This window comes from Echinops telfairi, unplaced genomic scaffold, assembly GCF_000313985.2.
Source record: "Echinops telfairi isolate 266 unplaced genomic scaffold, ASM31398v2 ScPeMD7_7420;HRSCAF=8458, whole genome shotgun sequence".
Taxonomy (NCBI): Eukaryota; Metazoa; Chordata; class Mammalia; order Afrosoricida; family Tenrecidae; genus Echinops; species Echinops telfairi.
In genome coordinates, this window is record NW_022111320.1 from 29,347,283 (window position 1) to 29,369,278 (window position 21,996).

Here is a 21,996-nt window from a genome sequence, read left to right on the forward strand (position 1 = left end):
GGGGGGGGGGTGCGGACGAAAGGGCAGAGGGACCATTCTCACTGCTTTAAATGGGAAAAGAATGTTCCGAATTCTTTCAAAACCTGTAAGCACACTAAAACCAGAGGAATCCAAGAGTTGGTTTAGAAACTCACCTTGTAAGCCCTGCAAGCCATAAAGACATAGTAAATACATTTGGGTTCATGCCAGGACAACTATGAACAAGCCGCGTAGCATCAGACAGCAAAGATTAACTTAGTACATCCGAAAGAAAAATTCTTATCATTACATTCATTTTGTAAAAAAAAAAAAAAAGTAGGTAAACCCCCCTCAGGTTTATCACTTCTTTATAATTGAAATCCCCATATAAATCATTTTAATTATCGTCTTAATTCAGGGGTGCTTTAATTGCTTTACAGATATCATCTCAAAGGAAGAAAAAGAAAAAAAGAACAAAAATCATAATAACTTGACTGAGTTTTTCTCTACTCCACCAGTAATAAGTGATATTCTGACATGTCTATCAGCTGCTACATTGTAATACAAATTCTTTGAGAGAAAATATATTCCCTTAAAGGGTCTCTTTTCGAGGCGGGCAAGGCTAAAATTAGACGTGCCAGCTGTGTTTTGCTGGGAGTGTTCACGCATGCCCAAAGCGTGGGCAGACCAATATTGAGCTCCTCTCAACAACGTTTTCAAATCGGCTCTGCTCTCACTAGCAGACAGTAGGCTTTTCAGATAAAAGGTCGGAATCCAGAGCTCCAGTCAATAAGAATGGCGATTTCCGGCCCATTGCGCACAGGGTGAAGGAGCCCTGGCATGGCAGTAGATAAACTCTTGGCACTAACTGAAAGGTCCCCTGCTCACACCCAATAGCCAGAGAAGGTCATGGGCAGCTTGCTCCATGAAGATTACTGCCATGGAAACTTTATGGGGCAGTTCTGCTCTGCCAAACAGCATCTCTGTAAGTCACAATCACGTGCTCAGCACGTGGTGGCAGTGCTGTATATATGGTATCCATCCAGCTACACATCCCACCACCCCTGAGCCAACTGGCCATGCACAGCGCTTCTGGTGTCTCGGAGCTTGTGCCTGCAGTATCTTTCTGGAGAAAGATAAGGATGGTGGAGTTTGGGGTGTATCTTTTGACAAGAATAACAATCCGAAAAAGGAAGCAAGGCAAGTGAGAGAGCAGGAGGTAGGAACCTCTCCAATGTTTTCATTAGAAAAATCAGCTCAACTCTAGTGAAGTTTTAAACGAGTTATGCTGAGCCTCAGTCATCCCACCTGTAAAATGGAAACACTGCCAGCCTACCTGGCTGAGAGTGATGAAATACTCATTCAGATGGTAAAAGTTATGCTGATTTAAAATCCTTGAGTGACATTCTATTCCTGCTTCCTGGGGATAATTTTCTAGACAATTGGGGGACTGGCACTTAACTTCCTTCTCCAGTCTCCAACCTTGCACTAAACTGTTCGGCACCTAAACCAGACTCCTTTGGCGCTCTCTGCTATGACCTCTGTCCAGAGTGGATCCCTCACCCCACTTTCCCCCTTGGCATCTCAGTGTGGTAAAAGCACATATAACACAGCATTTGCCATTCAACCTTTTTTCAGAAGTGCAAGTCATGGACGACATTACAGATACAACCGTCAGGGGTATCCAGGGTCAAAATGTTCATCACTAATAAAAGACACTCAGTACTTGCTAAACTTGACTCCCCTTGTCCCACCTTTGGCAATTACTCCTAAATGGGTGTTCTCTCTGTCTGAGGCCTGTCCTAGAGATGTCACTTGAGCAAAATTAGATAATTTGTGTCCTTTTATTTCTGATTTATTTGCTCACCATACAATTGTCAAGGTTCATGCATGATAATAACATATAATCAGGACTTTGCTTCTCTTTAGGGCAGGATAATATTTCAGGATATGAAGAGATCACATTTTGTTTAACAATTCATCAGCTAAGAGGTATTGAGGAGGTTTTCACATTCTAGCTACTGTGAACAATGCTGCAAGGAGACTGTGGCGGACAAGTGTCTGTGTTAGTTGCAGCTTTCAAGACTCTAGGGTATGTACATAGGACACCTCCACCTTTTGTATGCCCTGCTCCCTTCTTCAGGTTTCAGTCTGGATACTGTCTCCTGGAAGACTCGATGACCCACTATAGCTCATATTTGTCTATTACAATGTTTATCACACCATATTTGCTTTCTCTTCCATAACGTCCCACACTCCTGGAGATGAGGAGGCCACACCATTCTCATCCACTCTCCTCTTTCCAAAGACTACCATGGATTCTGGCGCAAAAATGGGTGCTTCGTCAGCACTTGGAACCGGATAATAATTCTAACCCAACTGATGCCCTTCTTTCAGTCCATTTCAGGGCTTGTCAGAGATCAGCTGCTGTTGTGCACACAGGGATATAATTATACAAAGACCAGAAAGAGAGCCTTCTCTTGTGGCTGATATCACATAGTTGGGGAGATACACAAAGAGATAAAATGGTGAATATATAGTGCAGTGCTAGATGAGATTTAGCCTTCTAAAGAAATACACGTCTAATAAAGAAAAGCAGAGTAATGCGTTCTTGGAAAGGTAACAGGAAAGTTGAGACTGCTCTCCAAGGAAGAGACCTGTTTGTCAAAGGGGTGAGCGTGCCCCGGCTCCTGAGAGAAGAATCAGCCTTTAAAGCCTTGGTTCTGATACAGACTACCTCAGGTCCAAGCCTTCCTCTGCTGTGCCTCTCGGACTACATGCAGCAGATGCCACGACCCACTTCATTTAGTCTTTATAAAGATGAACCAAGAGAATCATGTGAGGCATTTCAAACACTAGGATGCAAGTTGGATATATTCCATCCATCCTATCTTTGTTCTGAGGGAGGCAGTTTCCTCAGCAGAGAGAACCCCATGAGTACAAAAATCCATGCAAATGGCAATGTGTCAGGCGACTATATAAAAATTGGCAAGGAGGCTAGAATGGAGTAGACAAATAGAACACGAGGCTGGAGAAGTGTCCTGGGCCAGATCCTATACATAAGACGGTGAAGACGTGGTATGAAGCATTAAATTGGTGAGTGCTGATAGTACAGAGAGACTTTAGCCATATATTGACTCCTTATCTGGTTATCTTCAAATATAGAATCTTGTCATCTGAACTGATGCGTTACAGTCCCCCTGAATTAAAGAGGCCGAGTCTTACATTGCTTCTGCATATTTGCCAGGAGGGAGAAAAAACAAGGCCATATTCTTGTTACTACTCATGGGCCCTGATACTCCTTGAAGTGATAAGAATAATCTCGTTGGCAAATGAAAGGCCAGATAAATAACTTCTCAGCCCAAGTTTTCACTTATACGTAAAGTTCTCAGCATATGTTGGAGCTCTCAGCAATTTCGACACAAATTGCTACTTTCAGGAATGTTATTTGACTTCGTGGGATTATTGGTATCTTCCCAGCACCAATTGTCATTAGTGGAAGAACACTTGCTGCACATTTAGCACTTCATTTAAATAATGCAAAGAGGGTCTTACCACTTTTGAGATATGTGAAGCCTCTGTTTTTATTTATTTTATTTTTCCCTCAGAGGTACCAGTAGTCATGGCAATTCTAAAGTCAAGATACTCATGCCAGAAATCGTTTTTAAATCATTTCTGCTCTGTTGGAACAGAAGCACTATCCATTTAAATGATGAAGTTATAGGTAGGAGGTAGCTAGTTGAAAGCACTCTCTAAATCGAAAGCCAGCGGTGTCTCCTTTACCAACTAACCACCAGATTTTGTTCAAAATCAAGAGCAGTAAATGGTATCAAAGGGCGTGAGCTTTTGTAGACTCATACGATTCACACTCTAGGCTGGAGAGTCACTTGGTTAAGAAATTCTTGGCTAACAAGACTAAGACAAGGGGCCAGACATGCCATCCAGATATGTGAGTATGTGATATATATAATAAATATATTCCTTTGGTACTCAAAGGTCAAATTGCATTGAGATGAAGACTCCCCTGGTCTACCATTGTCCTATCCACTACAAGTGTAGCTGTCTTATCTCTTTTGTTAATTTCTTTATATCTTAAATGCCCACCCACCCTCAGTGAGTGATTCTGATGCACAGAGCTCCCATAGGGCAGAACAAAACTGCTCCTTAAGGTTTCTGAGGCTGTAAACCTTTATGGGGGCATAAAGCCTCATCTTTTCCCCAAAAAGTGGCTGGTGGGTTCGAAGAGCTGACCTGAGAGTGGCTGTCCAAGAGTAGTTCACAAGGCCACCAGGGATCCTCCATAAGCGAAACTGCATTTAGTCTGAAGAAAGGCCGTGGATGGTTCCAGCAGTGTGTGGTTGGTTACGGACCCAAAGGCTAGAGGCTGAAACCTAACCAGTAACTGCAAGAAGAAAGGCCAGGAGCTCTGCTTGGACACAGAGAATCGCATCAAGAAAACTCATGGAGCCCTTTGACTCTGTCACCCTGTGTCACCCTCAGTCGGTGTGGAGTTCATTGCCACAAGCGACAGTCATTAAAAGGAAAGAACAGTGTATTTACATCTATATCTGGGGAGAGAGAGAGAGAATATAACTGCAATATGCTCAATAAAAAGGACAAGTGTGATTATGAATAAGTTTCAAAGACAATCAAACCAACCGCATCCTCTACCTTCTTTATTCAATTAATTGGGAATTTTCTAATATGGAAATTTGCCAAATGGGTTGAACATAAAAATAACCATTATATGTTCAAAGACAAGATGGTAAGTTTTCATGATTAAGATAATAACTCTCTTTTCTTTTACAGAATACTTACTCCTGGTTAGGAAAAGTTTTGAGAAATATTTGGAGAGAGAGATAACATGTGATTCAATTGTATGTGTTTGAGGTTTAAGTTCTAATTGAATGCAAAATAGTAATGTTGGTAAAGATAATAAAAATGGGTTTCCAGAAGAAAATCTCAACCTCAGGACAAAATTTTAATAAAGAATGCAATCTGAGACAACTAATCAAGCAGAAAAGCAAGAATAATTTAAAACCATAGATAACATTAACTTCAATGAAGTTTTATTGAACACCTACTTTGTGCCAAGATAATTGATGATATCAATATAAATAGTATTGTCTTGTCCTGAAGTAGATTTAAAGTTCAGTGTTTACTGAACTCTAGCCATTCATTAAAGACCTTCATACTGTTTCCTTTCTGATTGCCAACTTTAACAAGAGATAATAAATCATTTTAACTTGATCTGCTCCCCACACCCCCACAGGATACGTACTTTAACCTAACCGTAAGAGGTCATATACATGAAGTCTCATGTTTGTTTTGCTTTTATGATCAATCTTTCTAAAATGCATACTCTCTTTCCTCTACATGCATGTTTTCATAGCACATATTTGTGGTAGGCATATATAGTTGTCCTCTACCACAGCAATAACTAAGACTTGTGTCCCAATTCCATGGCAAGCAGGCATGGCTACATGACAAGATAAAATATCCAGCAGAAGGGATGCGTGTACAATGATTTTAACTTCTGATGTTTGGTTCTCATTGCCATTCTTTCCTGGCAGAAGTATGAGCTCATAGGCAGGAACCTCCAAAGGGAGGCATCTTGGATGTCTGTACCACTGCCTTGGACAGCTGCCTATACTAACTACTGGGTTATCCTGAGTGAGAAATGAATCTTAGAATATTAAATGACTGACATTTGAGTACAGTTGCCACAGCTTAACAGCCTTCCTAATACAATATTACTTACTCTTTGACTTTTATTATTATATAATTTTTGTCTTCCTTGTATCCAAAAAGGGCAATGGTTTTTCTGCATTGACACTTGGAGGTAGATGCTGCGGCTTGGGGTTGACCAGTGAAGACAGAAAGTGTTGGATGAAATTATCTATGCTATAGGTAATTTGCTACATAATAGAGGCTGTACTAACCCAACTAAGTCAGTTGCCATCAACTTGGTTCTAACTCATGCTGATCCCATGCACATCAGAATAGAAATTCACAGGGACTAGAAGGTTATAAATGCTTCCTTGGTTGAAAATCACCTGCAACATGAATATATTTTTTTCATAATTTCCAGTTGGTTTTATTGACTGGGAGAGGGTGAAGTGCTCCATCCAACTCCAACACTTATATCTTGCTTTAGGAATAATCTAGATGTACATGGACCTAAACAATGGGCATTTCTGTCAGCTTCATTTCATTAAGGTGCTAAATGCTTTAGTATAGAATTGGATGAGATCATTTTATGTGTTTCAAGTTGAAAAGTTACACAAGAAATGAATGTTCTCCATCACTTTTCTTTTTTTTAGTAATGTGTTTACAGAAATAACAAGTACATACATAGCACTGCACCCCTGATGGAAGGAGGCTTTGTGCTGTTGGCAAACATTTACATCATTGTTGCTATCGAGTCTTTGCTTTCAAAGAGCTAGATGGCATTGAACATAGAGAAACCTGGAAGGATTAAGCATGTTCGGTCATGCAGCATCCACTCTACAGATGCGTAACAGACGAATGACGTGAAAGGGAACCTGGCAGCTGAAGGCCCAGTGAAATGAGCGCTCTCATCGATTCCTAGTAAAGGTCTGTGCTTTTCAATCGTTGTTCAAATGTATGGTCATAAACCCTCATACGTTTTACCAGGCATTGTCAGAACTAGGACTTTCTTTTAAACAGATAAGCAAGGTAGAATTTTAAGATTGAATCATTGGAGAAACTGAAATGCCCCACTCTCACAAGCAGATTACATAAATAAATCACAATACGGGAAATGCACACATTGAGTGAATAAACAACAGCGACAACAAAAAACGTATGCCATTGAGTGGCCATGAGTTGTCTCCCGGTATTGATTGCCCCAGACTGTAAATCCGTACGGGAGCAGATGCCCTCCGTTTTCTCCCATGGAGTAGCTGGTGGGTTTGAACCATAGACTTTTGGTTAGCAATGCAACGTCTCACCCTCCGTCCCATCAGGGATGCTTTGAGTTGAATACCTAATGGAAAAATTAATCAGAATTGAATATTTATATATATATTCCCCAATATAAAATAAGCACAGAGAAGTGAATAGAAGGACTGTACTAAAATTTCAACAGTGAAAATGTTTTTTTGTGGTAGGGCTATCAGTGGTTTTACTTTATGATAAATTTTGGCACTAAAAATTTTTTTTGGAAAATGAGCATATATTGTATTAGTTAAAATGCATAATATTTTTTAATGTCTGTTATGTTTCATTTTATATTATATCATAAGTATGTAAATATAGTTATTATTGGTGAGAGCAAACTTCAGTAAGCCCAGGGGTGATAATATAAAAGAAATTCAAATATGTAATCCTACCTGGATCAAAATCAACTTACAAAATGCCTGCTTTTTAAAGTCTAGGATCACTAACTCCACATCCCAATAATATCAAATCTCTCACAACTGAAAGACAAATATATTCATTTAATCAAAGAATAAGATTTCCCATAGCAAAGGGCGGGGGTGGGGGTGGGTGGGAAGGGAGGCTATCTCTCTAGAAGATATCACCCCAAAGAGCCCTGGTGGCGTAGTGGCTATGCATTGGGCTGCCATCTGCAAGCCAGCTGCTGGACACCACCGTCCACTCAGAGGAAGAAAGTCTGGGCTGCTCCTTCTGCGAAGACTTAAGGTCTTGGAAACTCATATGGGCAACTGGACCCTGTCCGACAGGGTCGCTATGAGACGGTGTCGAATCGATGACTCTAAGTTTGGTTATCTTTAGAAGGATTAAAATAAACATTGATAATTATTTTTTAAATCACCTTTTTTTTTTACATCCACTAATTCTGTGTTCAGACTTTAAATTGTTCAAAAAAATTATTTTATAAAACACTGATTCATCTCTGACAGTTTGCTTACGATATGCTATAGGAATAGGATTTTTCCCCTTCATTCTCTCACTACCCCTCCCTGTTACTAAATTTCCAAACAACTACTGGACTGTCCATGTAGCCAATTGTGTCTGGATGCACCTGGTAGATTAGACTATCCCCTCTGACAAGCTGGTGTGTGTGTGTGTGTGAGTGTTTGCAAACAGTTCATTTGCTAGATTGCTATCCAAAGGATGGGTGGTCGGAGTCGTCCAGAGACACCTTGGAAGAAAGGTCTGGCGATGATTTCTGGAAAACCAACCATTGCAAACCCTATGAAGCACAGTTCTATTCTGACACACACGAGGTCACTAGTGAGTGGTAAGGTTCATTTTTTGCCTCACAAGCACACTTTCTGTCATGATTCCAGCCCGCGTGGACTGGTGCACAGGATATAAAATGAAAGTCCCAAAAGGAAAGAGGTGTACCTGCTTTGTCACAGGGAAAACACGTTTGTTTTTTTTTCCTAAAAGGAATACCATCCCCTTTTATTGACTTTAGCTTCCACCTGTCAATAGCTATGCAAATTAAGTCAACATGGCTAGATTTCATGTAGCTGCTGCTGCTTCTAAGGAAATATTGAGAGTTGCAAAACCACAAACTGAAAGGCTTTTTCAATAGAATTATGAAATAGAATGCAGAATGTCTGGCTAAATTTGATATCCAGACAAATGATGAATAAACGTTTAGTACAAGCATGTCCTGAATATTGCATATAGTATGATCTATGCAACATTTGGGACACATCTATAATTTTAAAAGCATTCCTGGTTGGAAATTTAAATTTAGTTGGGCATTCTATATTTGTATTTGCTAAGTCTGGCAACCCTACTTCACAGTGATGCACTGAGACCATTTTCAACCTTCTAGAGAATATAGATTTCATGAGAGTCTGAATGTAATGATACCTGACACTGATTAACATTTTCAACACTCTTCATGCTCAAATTGGGTAAACCAAAAATGTCCCAACATTAAGTCCCCTTAGGAGACTTAAACCACAGTCCTGCACCAGATATGAATCCGTGTGGTAATGTAGAAGTTTCATTTTATTGTTGTATTTCTAAGCGGGCACTTTTCTTTTTAGTGCCAGGGAAGGAAATTTAAACACTTACTTAAATTGTTATTCAACACAATACAGTGCCTGTCAAGAATGACAGATACTGAGAGCCTTATCCCTGATATCAGAAAGATCCAATTTAGGGGAACCAGACAGATGTGCAAAACACAAGACACAAAGAAATGCAAAAAAAGAATCAGGGGCCGTGTTACTCAAAGTGTGGTCCACAGAAAAGTGATGTTGGGAGACCGATTCTTATGTATCCACGACCAGCAAGGACCAAATTCACGGCCATCGAGTGGATTCCAACAAGTACAGGGGTGGAGAGCAACTTTAAAATAATTGGTCTGAAGAATTTTATGTCTTTTGTTTCTAAGCAATACAAGTGCGGGCATGTATTTCAATATCAACCTTTTTATTGTTCTAGTAATGTTTTCTTTGCTGTTATAAATTATCGTTGAAGTAATTTATTTTAAAAGCAAAAGCTGTTCTTTGATCTCACACACACGAACAGTGCTCATCTGGAAACTGAAAAGGTGGCTGTTCTCTTTCAGTTTCTGTTGTACATCTCTAGCGGTAACAACCCGCATTGATTTGTTTTCTGATTGCAATACAAAGAGTAATTAAATGCACATGAGAGACAAAGGAAAAGTTTCATTTGCTTCATTTGCTTTTCCTTGTTTTCTGAAGTCACTCTTTTCTTTCATCTGTGCCGCCTTTGTGCCTCCCAGGGAAGATGGCTAGAATGCCAGCAACCCAGGTGTGGATGGACCCGTGACTCTGGGCAGGTCCTGTGAAAAGGGCAGGCTTTCATTTGGTCATTAAGTTCGTTTAAGGTCGTTTACAATGTCAATCATTCACAGGGTGCAATTATTGAAATAAGATGAGGTTGGTATCTTTTTAAGGTGTTCTCGTGATGCCTATGGATAAGCATTTGGCTGCTAACCTAAAGGTACGCTGTTCAAACCCACCAGCCGCTCCTTTGGATATAGATGAGGCAGCCTGCTACTTTAAAGATTTATAGCTTTGAGAACCCTGTCCAGGGTCACTATGAGCCAGAATCAAGGTAACACCAGGGGTGGGGTTAAATACCCTGTGAGTAAACTTATTAAAGCAAGCCAGCCTTGAGATAACCTTGGGTGAGTACCTTTTTGGTTACAGGGGTACATGGAAAGCCCAATGAGAGTAGCACACTTGAACAGGAGGCTTTGTGTGATCCCACCAGCCATCCTAACTGCCATGGTGGTCCAGACGCTAAAACTAGCCCAGTTATTCATAGAAATGACATCATGAAGAACAATACTTCGTTAGGGTCGTTTGTTCAGCCTGATCCTTTTACTGGAGCCTGGCAAACAATGGAGATGCAAGATGCACCACTCGCCCCCAAGGGGCTTTCAGTATTCTGCATGTTGACGCTCATTATGCAGTCAGGAAACATAATCACTCGTCTTTCTTTAAGGAAGTTTATAGCTGAAGGTAATTGGGGGAACATAAATGTACTGACTGTTTACTGAGACTCGTAAATGCTAAGAACACAGACAAATAATTGTCACTTGGAGATTTGTTCTTGTAGTGTTGAATTCTTATTTTTTTTTTTTTTTGCAATATAACAACTAAAAGTGCACCCACCTTGAGGAGGCTTATTTAGGAGGAAATAAAATTTAGCACCTATTTCGTTCCCTGCTCCTACAAATTTGCCCCTTACAAAAAAAAATCACCGTCTACATAACATGTGTAGAAGGTAGCTTGTTATATAGGGCTGGTAAAACTAAGAGGTAATTAGTATCAACTAAACCTCCAAATATGAACGCCAAGTTTTTTCACATGAACTAGTATGTTCCCTGTATTCCTCTGGGAGAGAAAAATAACTGTTACTCACACATCTTCAAGAAAGAAATGAAAGCAAAGGTTAAGAAACCTGTGCTGACCTTTAGGAAGAGATTGGCCAACCTCTCTTGGCAAGCACGAGGAAGTGGTGATGTCTCATGAGAGGAGTCCACCTCTGGCTGGAATAAGCTCTATTTAGGAGAAGTTGTGGCATCTCGTGGTGCAGAGATCAGTGCCAAGCCCCTGGGGCTTTGTGACCCATGGATTCCCACCTTACCTGCCACAGGGATGTGTAAATCATGATGGAAGATCAGAGATGATGGGGGTGGGCACAGCCGAGATGCTGCTAAGTGACCAGCGCAGAGGCGGCCTTCCTGCTGCAGCTTCCCTCCCACCATAAGGAGCTGCTTCGCCTTTGACAGTTCCCCTTGTTTGGTCCCTTCCAGCCATGGCCATTCACTCTCGCTTGCTTTCATTCCCCAGCAGGCCGCCTCTTAGCAAGCAAGGAGAGTTAAAAGGGAAGCATCTCATCAAAGGAAACAAGAATGAAATGCTGAAGGAGAATGCACAGGCTCATTTCTTTTCCTTTGTCTCTATACCCCTGGGGGGACACAAAAGAAGGGCGTGCTTTCTGGGACTACAAACCTTCACAGAACTCTTTTCTTGGAGGTTGGCGACAGAAGGCACTCCCTGGTACCTTCCTTGAAGGACTGGTTGGGGGAACCCCAGGGACAGCACATTTCCCAAAAGCAACAGGTGGAAAGGAGACATTTGGCACAGAATATGCCTCTTCCTCATTCCCGCCGCAGGCTGGAGCAGCTACGTTCTCAAAGTCAAGTGTTGGGAAGCGCATAGGGCAGACAGTCTCTTTGCTCACTGGGATGGATTGTGAGGGGAGATGCACTATGCTTCCTATCTGTCTGTACCTTTCCTCCCTGCCCCCCCACCCCCGCACCCCAATCTCCCACCTGAGTGTGGGATGTTTGTGCCCCTGGCTGGTGTATTCTGCTTTGGAGCCTAGAAGAGATTCTTCTCTTCCCTTCCTGAAAGTCACATCTCCAGGAGACACACATCCAACTTCCCAGGGATAAGGGAACAGGCTGGGGATGCCTCATTCTCAAAGGGACCTGTGGCTCAGCTGGTCCTGCTCGACCATTGTCACACAGCAGTTGGGGAATCCTGATGTACACCCACAGCATTTTTCCGCCTTGCAAATTCTCAAACGTAATTTATTTTCCTGGTTAAGAAACAGCACTGTGTCAAGGGCCCTAGAAAAATTGCACGGTGCCATTCCATAAGCTAGTAATGGAAGGTTCTATCCATTATGACCAGCGATAAATGTATTGGATTCAATATGTTTGGTTTGGGAAATCTCTTTTTGTCAGTTCAGTATAACCAATTGTCCATTACACTGTGTCCTTGCTAAGAGGAGCTGATGTAGAAATATTTAACCTCTCCATCCATAAACATATTGTGCCTCCCAGAGCAGGGCAGGGCTAAGCTGCTCAAGGCCTCCATGTTATTTATTTTCAGTGAAGGGATATGATTTTTATGCCAGGTATGGTTTTCCTTTAGGATTCTTTGTTTTGTTTTCTTTGTAGTGTCTGCCTTTCAGAGGTGTATTATCCAATAAGTACGGTAAGCAGGGTAAGCACCAGCTTACTTGTCTGAGGTGGTGAAAAACATATAAAAAGGTTCACTATAGATTAGTAACTAAGCACAAGTAAGCCCATGCTTACCTTGCTTGCTGGGTACTCAATCCCTCCTTGTTAGGGATTGTAAGGGGAGGAATCTTTGATTCCGATTCTGAAGGAAGGTGCCATGAGGTTGGGAAAGAGACAGATACCAGCCATACCCAGAAGCCGATCTCTGGTGACAAAGGTGAAATAATTTTAAAATATGCACAGGTGAACCCGTGCCTGACTTGCTAACTCCACCTTACTGCCTTTTAAGTAATTCTTGGAACGAAGATCCTGACCACTTTTGCTTATTACATATTGGTGATCTTTTCACCCAACAGATGGGCAAGGCCTCCTGATATGCCCCTGGCCTAATTTCACTTTGGGTAATCGCATTCTGCCGACTTGAAATTTCCCTACCAGTTTCATCTGCCTGGGATATAATACCTCATTCTTGGTCCTGCACTGCCTGGCATGCCATTGGAGACTGGAGAACAGCTGGCTCATCTACCCGAGAAGTGGCTGCATTTTAGTGGCAGGTGCAAAGGCTTTCTTCTGCCGATTATAAATTCTAACCTAGGAGTAAGCTTCATGGATGCTTTTTATTTTTGCAATAAAAATAAGTAACAACTGGAAAACAAGAAATTTAATGTATCCAAAGCATAAATATGAAAAATACACACTTGCTACAAGTAGTCTTTGTACTCCATAAATCTTAAAATGCTTCCAGATTTAAATTTTGATGAAAATAATTTTTAAAAATTTACATGACTGCTAGTCTTCATATAAAATAACATGCATAAACCTATAAACATATGGATATATACACACATATGCATGCACATTTACATGTGTGTGTGCATCCCAATTCTGTATCCTCTGTAGAATCTTCCCAGCACCTAAATCCTCAATCAAGAACAAGGTTGGCTTTTCCCATGAAACCTCATTAGGGATACCATTCAAGCAGGTAAATATTTAATTGAAATGAACTTATCTCCCGTGACAAACTGGAACCTTAAAAGGTGTTCTATCCATTATGATGTTGTCCCTAGCACTTAGGAGCATAATAGGTACTCAATAAATAAATTAAAATACAGGCTCTATAGGCCAAATCTAATTAGTTTCAAACCCTTATCATAAAAAGGCTATTTCTAAGGGCTTCAAGTAAAAGTGTATTTCCTTCATGTATTTATGTAGGTACACACAATGTCTCTACAAAGCCCCAGGATCAATGGCAGTTCAGGTCACATTCCCTTGACTACCTCTAATTCATCCACAGCTTGAAAGGGCAATTCCATGCAAGCACAGGTACTATACTTTCTGTGGTAGTGACACAATTTCATGTCAGCTTGATAGAAGAATGAAGGAGTGGAGTCTAGCCTGTCAATCAGGTCACAGCCTAATGATCGCTCCTTGTGGGCATGGCCTCCTCATGAGGATTATGGGAAATCTCTCTCTCCTGAGCCTGCCATCCGAAGAGGCAAAACTTTCTCTCTCTCTTTCTCTCTCTCTCTCTCTCCCTCCCTCCCCTTCACATTCCTGTTGACAAGCCACATGGAGCCACACTGATGGCAGCCAGAGCCCTGGAGATGTGTCCACTGCCATTGGATCCACAGGCCTGTGATCTTCCTGCATTCGGCATCATTACATGTGTTGCAAGAGTCTGAAAAGGAATTCATGGACTAATATCAGATTTATGGGCTAGTATCGAATGTATGAACTTGATCTGGCCTGGGCTGGGATGTTTTATTAATGTATAATTACTTCTTGATATAAGGTTCTCTCATACATATATGAATGTTCATGAATTTGTTTCTCTAGTCAACCTGGACTAACACACCTTACATCACAATTCATGACTCAAGCAAGTTACACTTGTCTTTTTCTTTCTGAAGCAGGACCTTCCCTTACAGTACAGCCAGAAGTGGTAGGACAGTTGTGCCAACCAGCCTGCAAGTTCAAGTTATTATACCAAGACAACACTAAACCAGTGGTGGGCAAGAGCAGGTAGATAGATGTTTTTACCTCCCAGCCTTCAGAAAGGCAATGCTAGAATTCCATCAGTACTTTCTCAATGAGTCTTAATGAAAATGAGCCACAGAAAAGTAACCCTGACTTTGAAAACAGCATCATATTGGCACTTCCTCATTCTCTCCATCTACCCACAACTGCTACAGAAAATCACCTATGAAATACACAACATGCACCCAAGTCCTTTGCCTCAGACTCTGCTTGTGGGGTACCCTAAATTCTGACAACCTAGGGTACCACCACAGTAACAACCATCCCAGCAAACCTCTCACATAAACACTTACCTGGTCTGCCATCATTCTAGTTTTTCTCTATTGTGCAGCAGATAAACAACATACCTAGAATGCCCCAATCTGTCAGTAAAGATTGACAGATTAATGCTATTGTAGACAGGAAAATGGGAGAGGGAATAAGACTGTGTCTTGGTGTATATTCTGAAACACTAAAATAATTTAACTGCAGATATTGTATCTTACCAATAACTCAGGAATCATTCCAAGACTCTCATAACTAGTGAAAAAGTCCAGATTCGGCCTCATTTTAGCTTCCACAGATCACCATCAATTTGCTTAGCATCCCCAAGCCTCTGGATGACTCAAGCTGACTTGAATGCTAATTGGTGCTCTGCGACAATCTTGGCGAAGCCATCTGCATGCAGAACCCATCATTGTCACCCTTGGTGAGCAGAGTTCACTAGTGCATAGTCCCATGACCTAGGAAGAGAGTTTGAGGAAGACCAGACTCTATCATGCCACGTCTAGATGGCTCATGAAATTAAAGGCAAGAGGCCACAGACAGCTTCGGAGCCTCCCGTTTGCTGAGGTGGTGGTTTCATAAGAAACACAGCTAACTAGGTAGACAGCGGACCATGTTCCCCTCTAAAGCAGTGGTGTCTAGACCTCAGGCTTACGTGAAGTGTTCAAATTGATGCTGGAGGTAGCATGAGACAGAGGGGGATGGAAGGTCCTACTGTTTCTCAGTTTCATGGACAACACCTCAAGACAGTAAAAACGTTTTATTAGGGAAGGTGTGTGGGATGGTTTCCATTGGCTTATTTTCATTTTTGCAGAATTAATAACTTGTTATCTGATTATGAGAGCTTTACATTTTAGATGTGAAATGTTGAAATGCAAGTATATATGAAATACATACACACGCATTCAATGTGTGATCACATCATCCAGAAGTAATCACTTATTATTTAATTTATGTCATTTTTGGCACCCTCCTGCCCATGAGTATAATACTAATATATTTCTGTGTGCTTTTCTTTCTCCTCTCTCTTCTTTATAGATATGAAACCTACATACTTACATTTCTTCATAGAACATATTGTGAGAATTTTCTTTGAAAATACCATTTAATTGGACACCTAATTTTTAATAACACTTTATTGTGCATTGAGTGAAGGTTTATAGAGCAGATCAGTCACTAATGTACACTTCTTTTCATGTCATTGATTTGAATTCACACAATGGAAAATCTCTTATCCCTAAAGTCTTCCTGTATTTTAGTGTATTATTTTATGATTTGCGTGGCTGTTTCTCATGTTTGTTTTTATAAAAGAGACTACATATATGAAAGTCTCTGGTACTTCAACTGGTTAACATGTTGAGCTTCAACTGAGATAATGTAGTTTCTAGTCTATCCAAAGTTGCTTCAAAAGTGAGATCAGGCAATCTGCTTCTGACAAATCAGGCCTTGAAAATCTATGGAGCAAAGTTCTATGCTATCAGATAAGGAGGTGCCATATATTTGACTAAACTCCAAGGCAAATAGTTTAATATCTGCCTTTCTGTAAATTTTGGGGCTTTCCTCTCATTTGTGTGTCCTCTGGGATTCCATTGACATAGTGGGTTAATCATAAAGCTAGTAGTTCAAAACTACTAGCTGCTCCATGAAGGAAAATGAGGCTTTCTACTCCCATAAGGATCTACTGGAAGGATTTATACTCTCAGAGACCCACAAGGACCATTCTACTCTATCCCATCAGATGACTGGGTGTCAGAATTGAGTCGTGACACAGAGTGAGAGCCAGCATCAACAGGCAAATACTTCTCAGTAGATAATGTGCCAGGGAAACTGTTCATCCCAGGCCTCCAAGCCACAGAGAGTTGCAACAGCTTCAGCCACGATGCTCTCTTCCACCAACATCTGGAGATGTTAATTCTTTGAAATATTACGACACCTGTGTCAGAAGCCATCCTCCCTCAGCAGCGTTGCCCTTGTGTCTCATTGGACGTAATTGGTTGATTTTAGCTTTCCAAGCTAATGACAGTAATTGGAATTTTCATGATTGACTAAGATAACACAAGATCCACGCTCTGAGCCTCGGAGGGGAAAAAAATCACTTTTTTTTCATAGCAAATGACTGCACCTTCTTCTTTTACCTTCTTCACATATGAAAGACAGAAAATGACTGTAGTCTAAAACCTGAGTTCACAAGGAAATTAAAAATGGGGGAAATCAAAGAATTAATTTGAATAGTAAAAACATCCTTGTCTCCAAAAGCAAGCTTATTTTGTTACTCTTCCAACAACTCTATCACAATCTTCCCAATAGCATTATTCCACATAAGTAACCAGTCCTAAAGAGTTTTTCTAAATCAATTGAACTTTTTTGTTTTGTTTTTTGCTGACCATCCACTAATCTCCAAGAAAGTAACTGAAAACTTAACATAACAGTGATACTGAGCCTTAAGTCTTACCTTTCCTTGGGGAAATTTTTATCCTAAAAGGAAGTTCTGAGAGATATAAACTTCTTCAAGGTCTACACAAATAAAACACTTACAGTAGAATGGTAGGTAATGTTGAATTCAAGCCCAACATGCTCCAGCACCTCCTACCTCATCTCCTGCCATGCTTCCCCTGCTCCCGGTGACCACCACACATGCCCTTCTTGCTGCTCCTCCAGGAGTTCAGCCTACTCCTGCCTTGTCTGAGTGTGAATTCTAATACAAGCTTTCCTTAAATAACAACATAATTTATTTCCCCGTTTTCCATAGGCCTTTGCTCAAATGACCCCTTGCTAAAGATGTTCTGTCTTATAAAACATACTCATTTCACTGGATTATTTATCCTCTTATCCCCACTGCGCCCTTCTGTAGGACACCTGACGTGATATATATTTCTTATTGTCTGTGGACACATTCTAACTGTGCTGTGTATATTTTGAAAGTTGAAGAGTCCTTATTTTTCTTAACAAGAAATAGAAGGCAAATCCTAACGTTGAGTAGTAAGTGAGATCTATAGTAAAACTCATAACACTCTCTAGTTATAAAATGAGTTTCAATTCTAATCTAAATGTGTGTAGCACGCCAGAATACTTCTGTACACATACCTCAAAGCCACAATGAAATAGGGTATCATGATTACTCAACAGTAATATGAAAAATAAATTTAGTCTGACTTAGAGTTCCCATTTAACATTGTACTGAAGCCATTAAAAAGGGGCGGGAGGGTAGAGATTTCCAGGTGAAATGTCGATGAACAACTGAACATAATTGCCAAATGGAAGAAGCTGGTGTTAGACTTAGAAAAGGACACGCGAGGAAAGGCACACAGAAGCCTGCAAGGAGCGGCAATTGCTGTGCGTCAACACACTAAATTGAAAGGAAGACAACCTGACGCCATAGCCAAGCGCTTGAGGGAGTACCCATCGGAGATGGCATAGAAGGAATCTGAAGCATCACCTCCTAGCACCCACTGTCTGTGCAGCAACAATGGTGGGAGGTGCACATCTGGATCCACTGGGCTGACTGAAGACCAGGATGAACAGCCTGCCTGGCCCCACAGGCGGTGAGACTAGCCCTGCCGCCAACACAGGAAGGAAGGAGGTCACAGCTACAGGGCACTTTGCCAGACAAAGAACGATTATCCGCTCCCTGACACCTGACCTCCACCCTACATTCAGAGAATGTAGAAACCCTGTGGCAAATCTGGGCAATGACAGTAACTTTGAACTGGTGTGATAAAAGCACAGCAGCAAATTTAAACAAATGCCTTACTGGAAGACTTCTACAGGCCACCACCCATTCTTGGACCGAACCCAGCCCAATTTTCAGTTTGTTGTGTATGTGATATATCTGACTTATCAGATATATTGAATGGTATATAGCTTTCATACATAGGCTTAAAACCCATATTTAAGACAACATATATGAGTAAAAATATTCCAATTTCATGATATATGTTACATTAAATGGGGGGGGGGAGGAAGTATACATTTGGAGGTGGTTTATAATTATAACCTCAAAATAGTTTATATGCATAAACACAGTGATAATTAGGGTGTCAATTTAACTGGGTCAGGATTCCCAGTGATTTAGCAATTACGGCTTAGTAATCCCTCATGATGTTTCTTTAGGATTTAATCAGCCCCGTATGTTCTGCTGTGAACAGCCAAGCAGTCCTAAGAAGGTAAGGGTGGTATGCAACACTCTTACTCAGGCCACACCCCTTACTCAATGGACAGGAAGTTTCCTTGAGGGTGTGGCCTGCTTCTTACATAAGTTGATCCCCTGGAAATGTTTGCTTGCTTTTTGTTGGTTTTAGACCCTGCATCTGGTTCATCAATCGCCAGTGCTTTGGACATGAGCCAAGGACCTGACAATTCTTGGAGACATCCTTGCCCTTCCGTCTGACCTGTTGACCTTGGATTCATCCGCCCTCTTAAACTATGGGAGTCAAGAGATGCCAGTAGCATACCATCTGACCTATGTACTTGAAACCTATCTAGACTCAGCCTGGACTTGCTCCCTTTTTTGACTGTGTGAACCTCTTTCTTGATAAGGATTTCTCTCTTTTTGTCTATATAAGTATCACTGGTCTTGCTTCTGTGTCAAACACAGTCTGCAACACACATACATTCAAACCAAATACCAGTATTAGACATATGTACTCCATGTTAGCAATGAAGTGAGTTTTTATCATTTAAAAAATTCCTTATTTTTTATTTTATTTAGTTTATTGGGAGCTCTTATAGATATCCATGACATTCCATAGTTCCATCACTTCAAGCAGTTTCAAAACATTTTCTTTCTTCTTGAACCCCTTGATATCAGCTCCCCTTTACCCCTTCCCTCAACCACCATACTCCCTAGGAATCCTTATTTATGTATTTGCCATATCTTACTCTTTTTTTGCCAAATTCTTATTTTATATAGTAGATGCCAAGAACTTTAATTGGTTTTTTATTCAAAATATAGCTAGAAGCTGGACACTACCCAACCCTGCTATCATCCAGGTCTGAATCACCTGCATTTTTTCACCTGAATCACAGCTTCACCTGGATTCCATCCTTGCCCATTTCATATACCGAAGTCTAATATTTGCATGATAACTAAGGTAACATTAAAAAATCTAAATCAGATCATGTCATTTGTTACTTGACGCCAATCTCAGATTGTATAAGTCTCTGCATTATCTCAAATGTTGTTGTTGTTTAGAAGCCTCCTTGGGTTAGGACTCACAGCAATCCTATAAACAAGAGCATGAAAGGTTCTTGGTTGAGCACTACCCTCACAATTGCTTGGACCCATTGTTACAGCCCATAGTGTTAAAACAACTCATTGAGGGTCTTCCTTGTTTTCAGTGAAGAACATTTGACTTTAAGCAACACACAATGTTCTTCAGACTTTACATCCTTCTAATCTCCCTGTACTCATTTTCCCACAGCCACACCCCATTCCTTACTGTGTCCTCAAAGATGCCAATCATTCTCAGCCCTTTTTACTCTATTCCCGCTCTGTAGAACATTCTACCTTTAAAGTATCTGGGTTTTGAATCTTTCGTGTCACTTCTTGAGCGACCCCACCTCTCCTTTTGGTTGCATAGTCGCAGCAGAGGATATTCTCATTAAACATACTTTTTGCATTGTATGCAATGTAAAGATCGCACTTGATTTTTAATAGCTCTTATCATCTTCTTACTCTTTGTGACCATCCAGTCAATTCCAACTCAAAGTGACCACGTGTGTGCAGCGTGGAATCATGTTCCCACTCAAAGTGAAACTATGTACAACAGAATCAAAGTGTGACTGGTCCCACACGGTCCTCACAATTGCTATGTTTGCGCCCAAGGAGTGTCAGTCCATCTTCTTGAGGGTCTTTGTCTTTTCACTCCTCTTCCACTTTGCCAGCCATGAAGCCCTTTTGCACGAATTGGAAGCATCCTTGTATCTCTGAGACAGATTTGTTTGTTCACTGGCTACCACGGTATTTCCAATATATATACATATTTTTTGCTAACATCATAATTCCAATACATAAATTATTCTTCAGCCTTCCGTATTCATTGTCCAACTTCCACACCCATATAAGGCAATTCAAAATACCATGCTTTGGGTCAGATTGACCTTAGTCTTCGTGTTAGACTGGGCTGACTAGAGAAACAAATGCCCTGAGACTCATATATGTGTAATGAAAGGCTTTATATCAAGAAGCAATTATATATCAAAAATATATCTCAGCCCAGTCCACCTCAAGTCCATAAGTCTGATAATAGTCCACAAGTCGCTCTTCAGACAGGGTCAGTCACATGCAGGAGTATCACAGGTGGTGGGCGCACAATCATGTGGCTCCATTGTTGGTGGAAACACGGCAGGGCTCTAGCAGCTTGCAGTGTGTCCAGCAGGCAGGAAAGTGAAGGAAGAAAGAGAGGGAGAGGTTCCCTGGAGCTCCTTATGAGCAAGCCACGCCCACAAGGAGGCACCATCAGGCCGTGACCTGATTGGCTGGTTGAATCCTACCCCTACACTTTCACGCATCTTCAAGTTGACATGAAATGGTATAGCCGCCACAGGCCTCAAGGTGACATCCTTTCTCTTCCATTCTTTAAAGAAATATTATGCAGGGGATTTGCCCAATGCACTATGTCATTTGGTTCCGTGACTGGTTCCTAATTTGGTTCCATTGATAGTGATTGTGGATCGAAGCAAAATGAAGTCCTTGACAATTTCGATCTTTCCTCCATTGGCATAATGTGTTCACTGGTCCAGTTCTGAGGATTTGTATATTTTTCGCATGAGGTCGTAATCCATATGGAGGGCTACAGTCTTAAGTTCCCACCAGGAGATGGGCCACATGTCCTCACGTTCAGTACACAGGTTGTGTGATCAGCATACCTCAAATGCGTCTTCCTACAATGTTAATGCCAAGTTCTACAGCATATAATCCAGCTTCTCAAAATATTTCCTCAACATACAGAGAGCATATATATGATGAAGGTGTATACCTTTCTTTCTTTCAAACCAACCACTATTCCCTCGTGCTGTTCAAAGGACTACCTGCTCTTCCATACAAAGGTTCCCCAGTAGCACAATGTTGTCTTATGGAATTCCTTTTCTTCTCAATGTTATAAAGCTTGTTATGATTCACAGAGTCAGATACATTTGCATGGAAAATAAAACACAGATAAACATATTTCTGGTATTCTCTGATTGCAGCTAAGTTCCATCTGACATCAGCAATGATATCCCCAGTGATACAGCCTCTTCTGAATCTGCCTTGAATTTCTGGTAGCTCACTAATGATA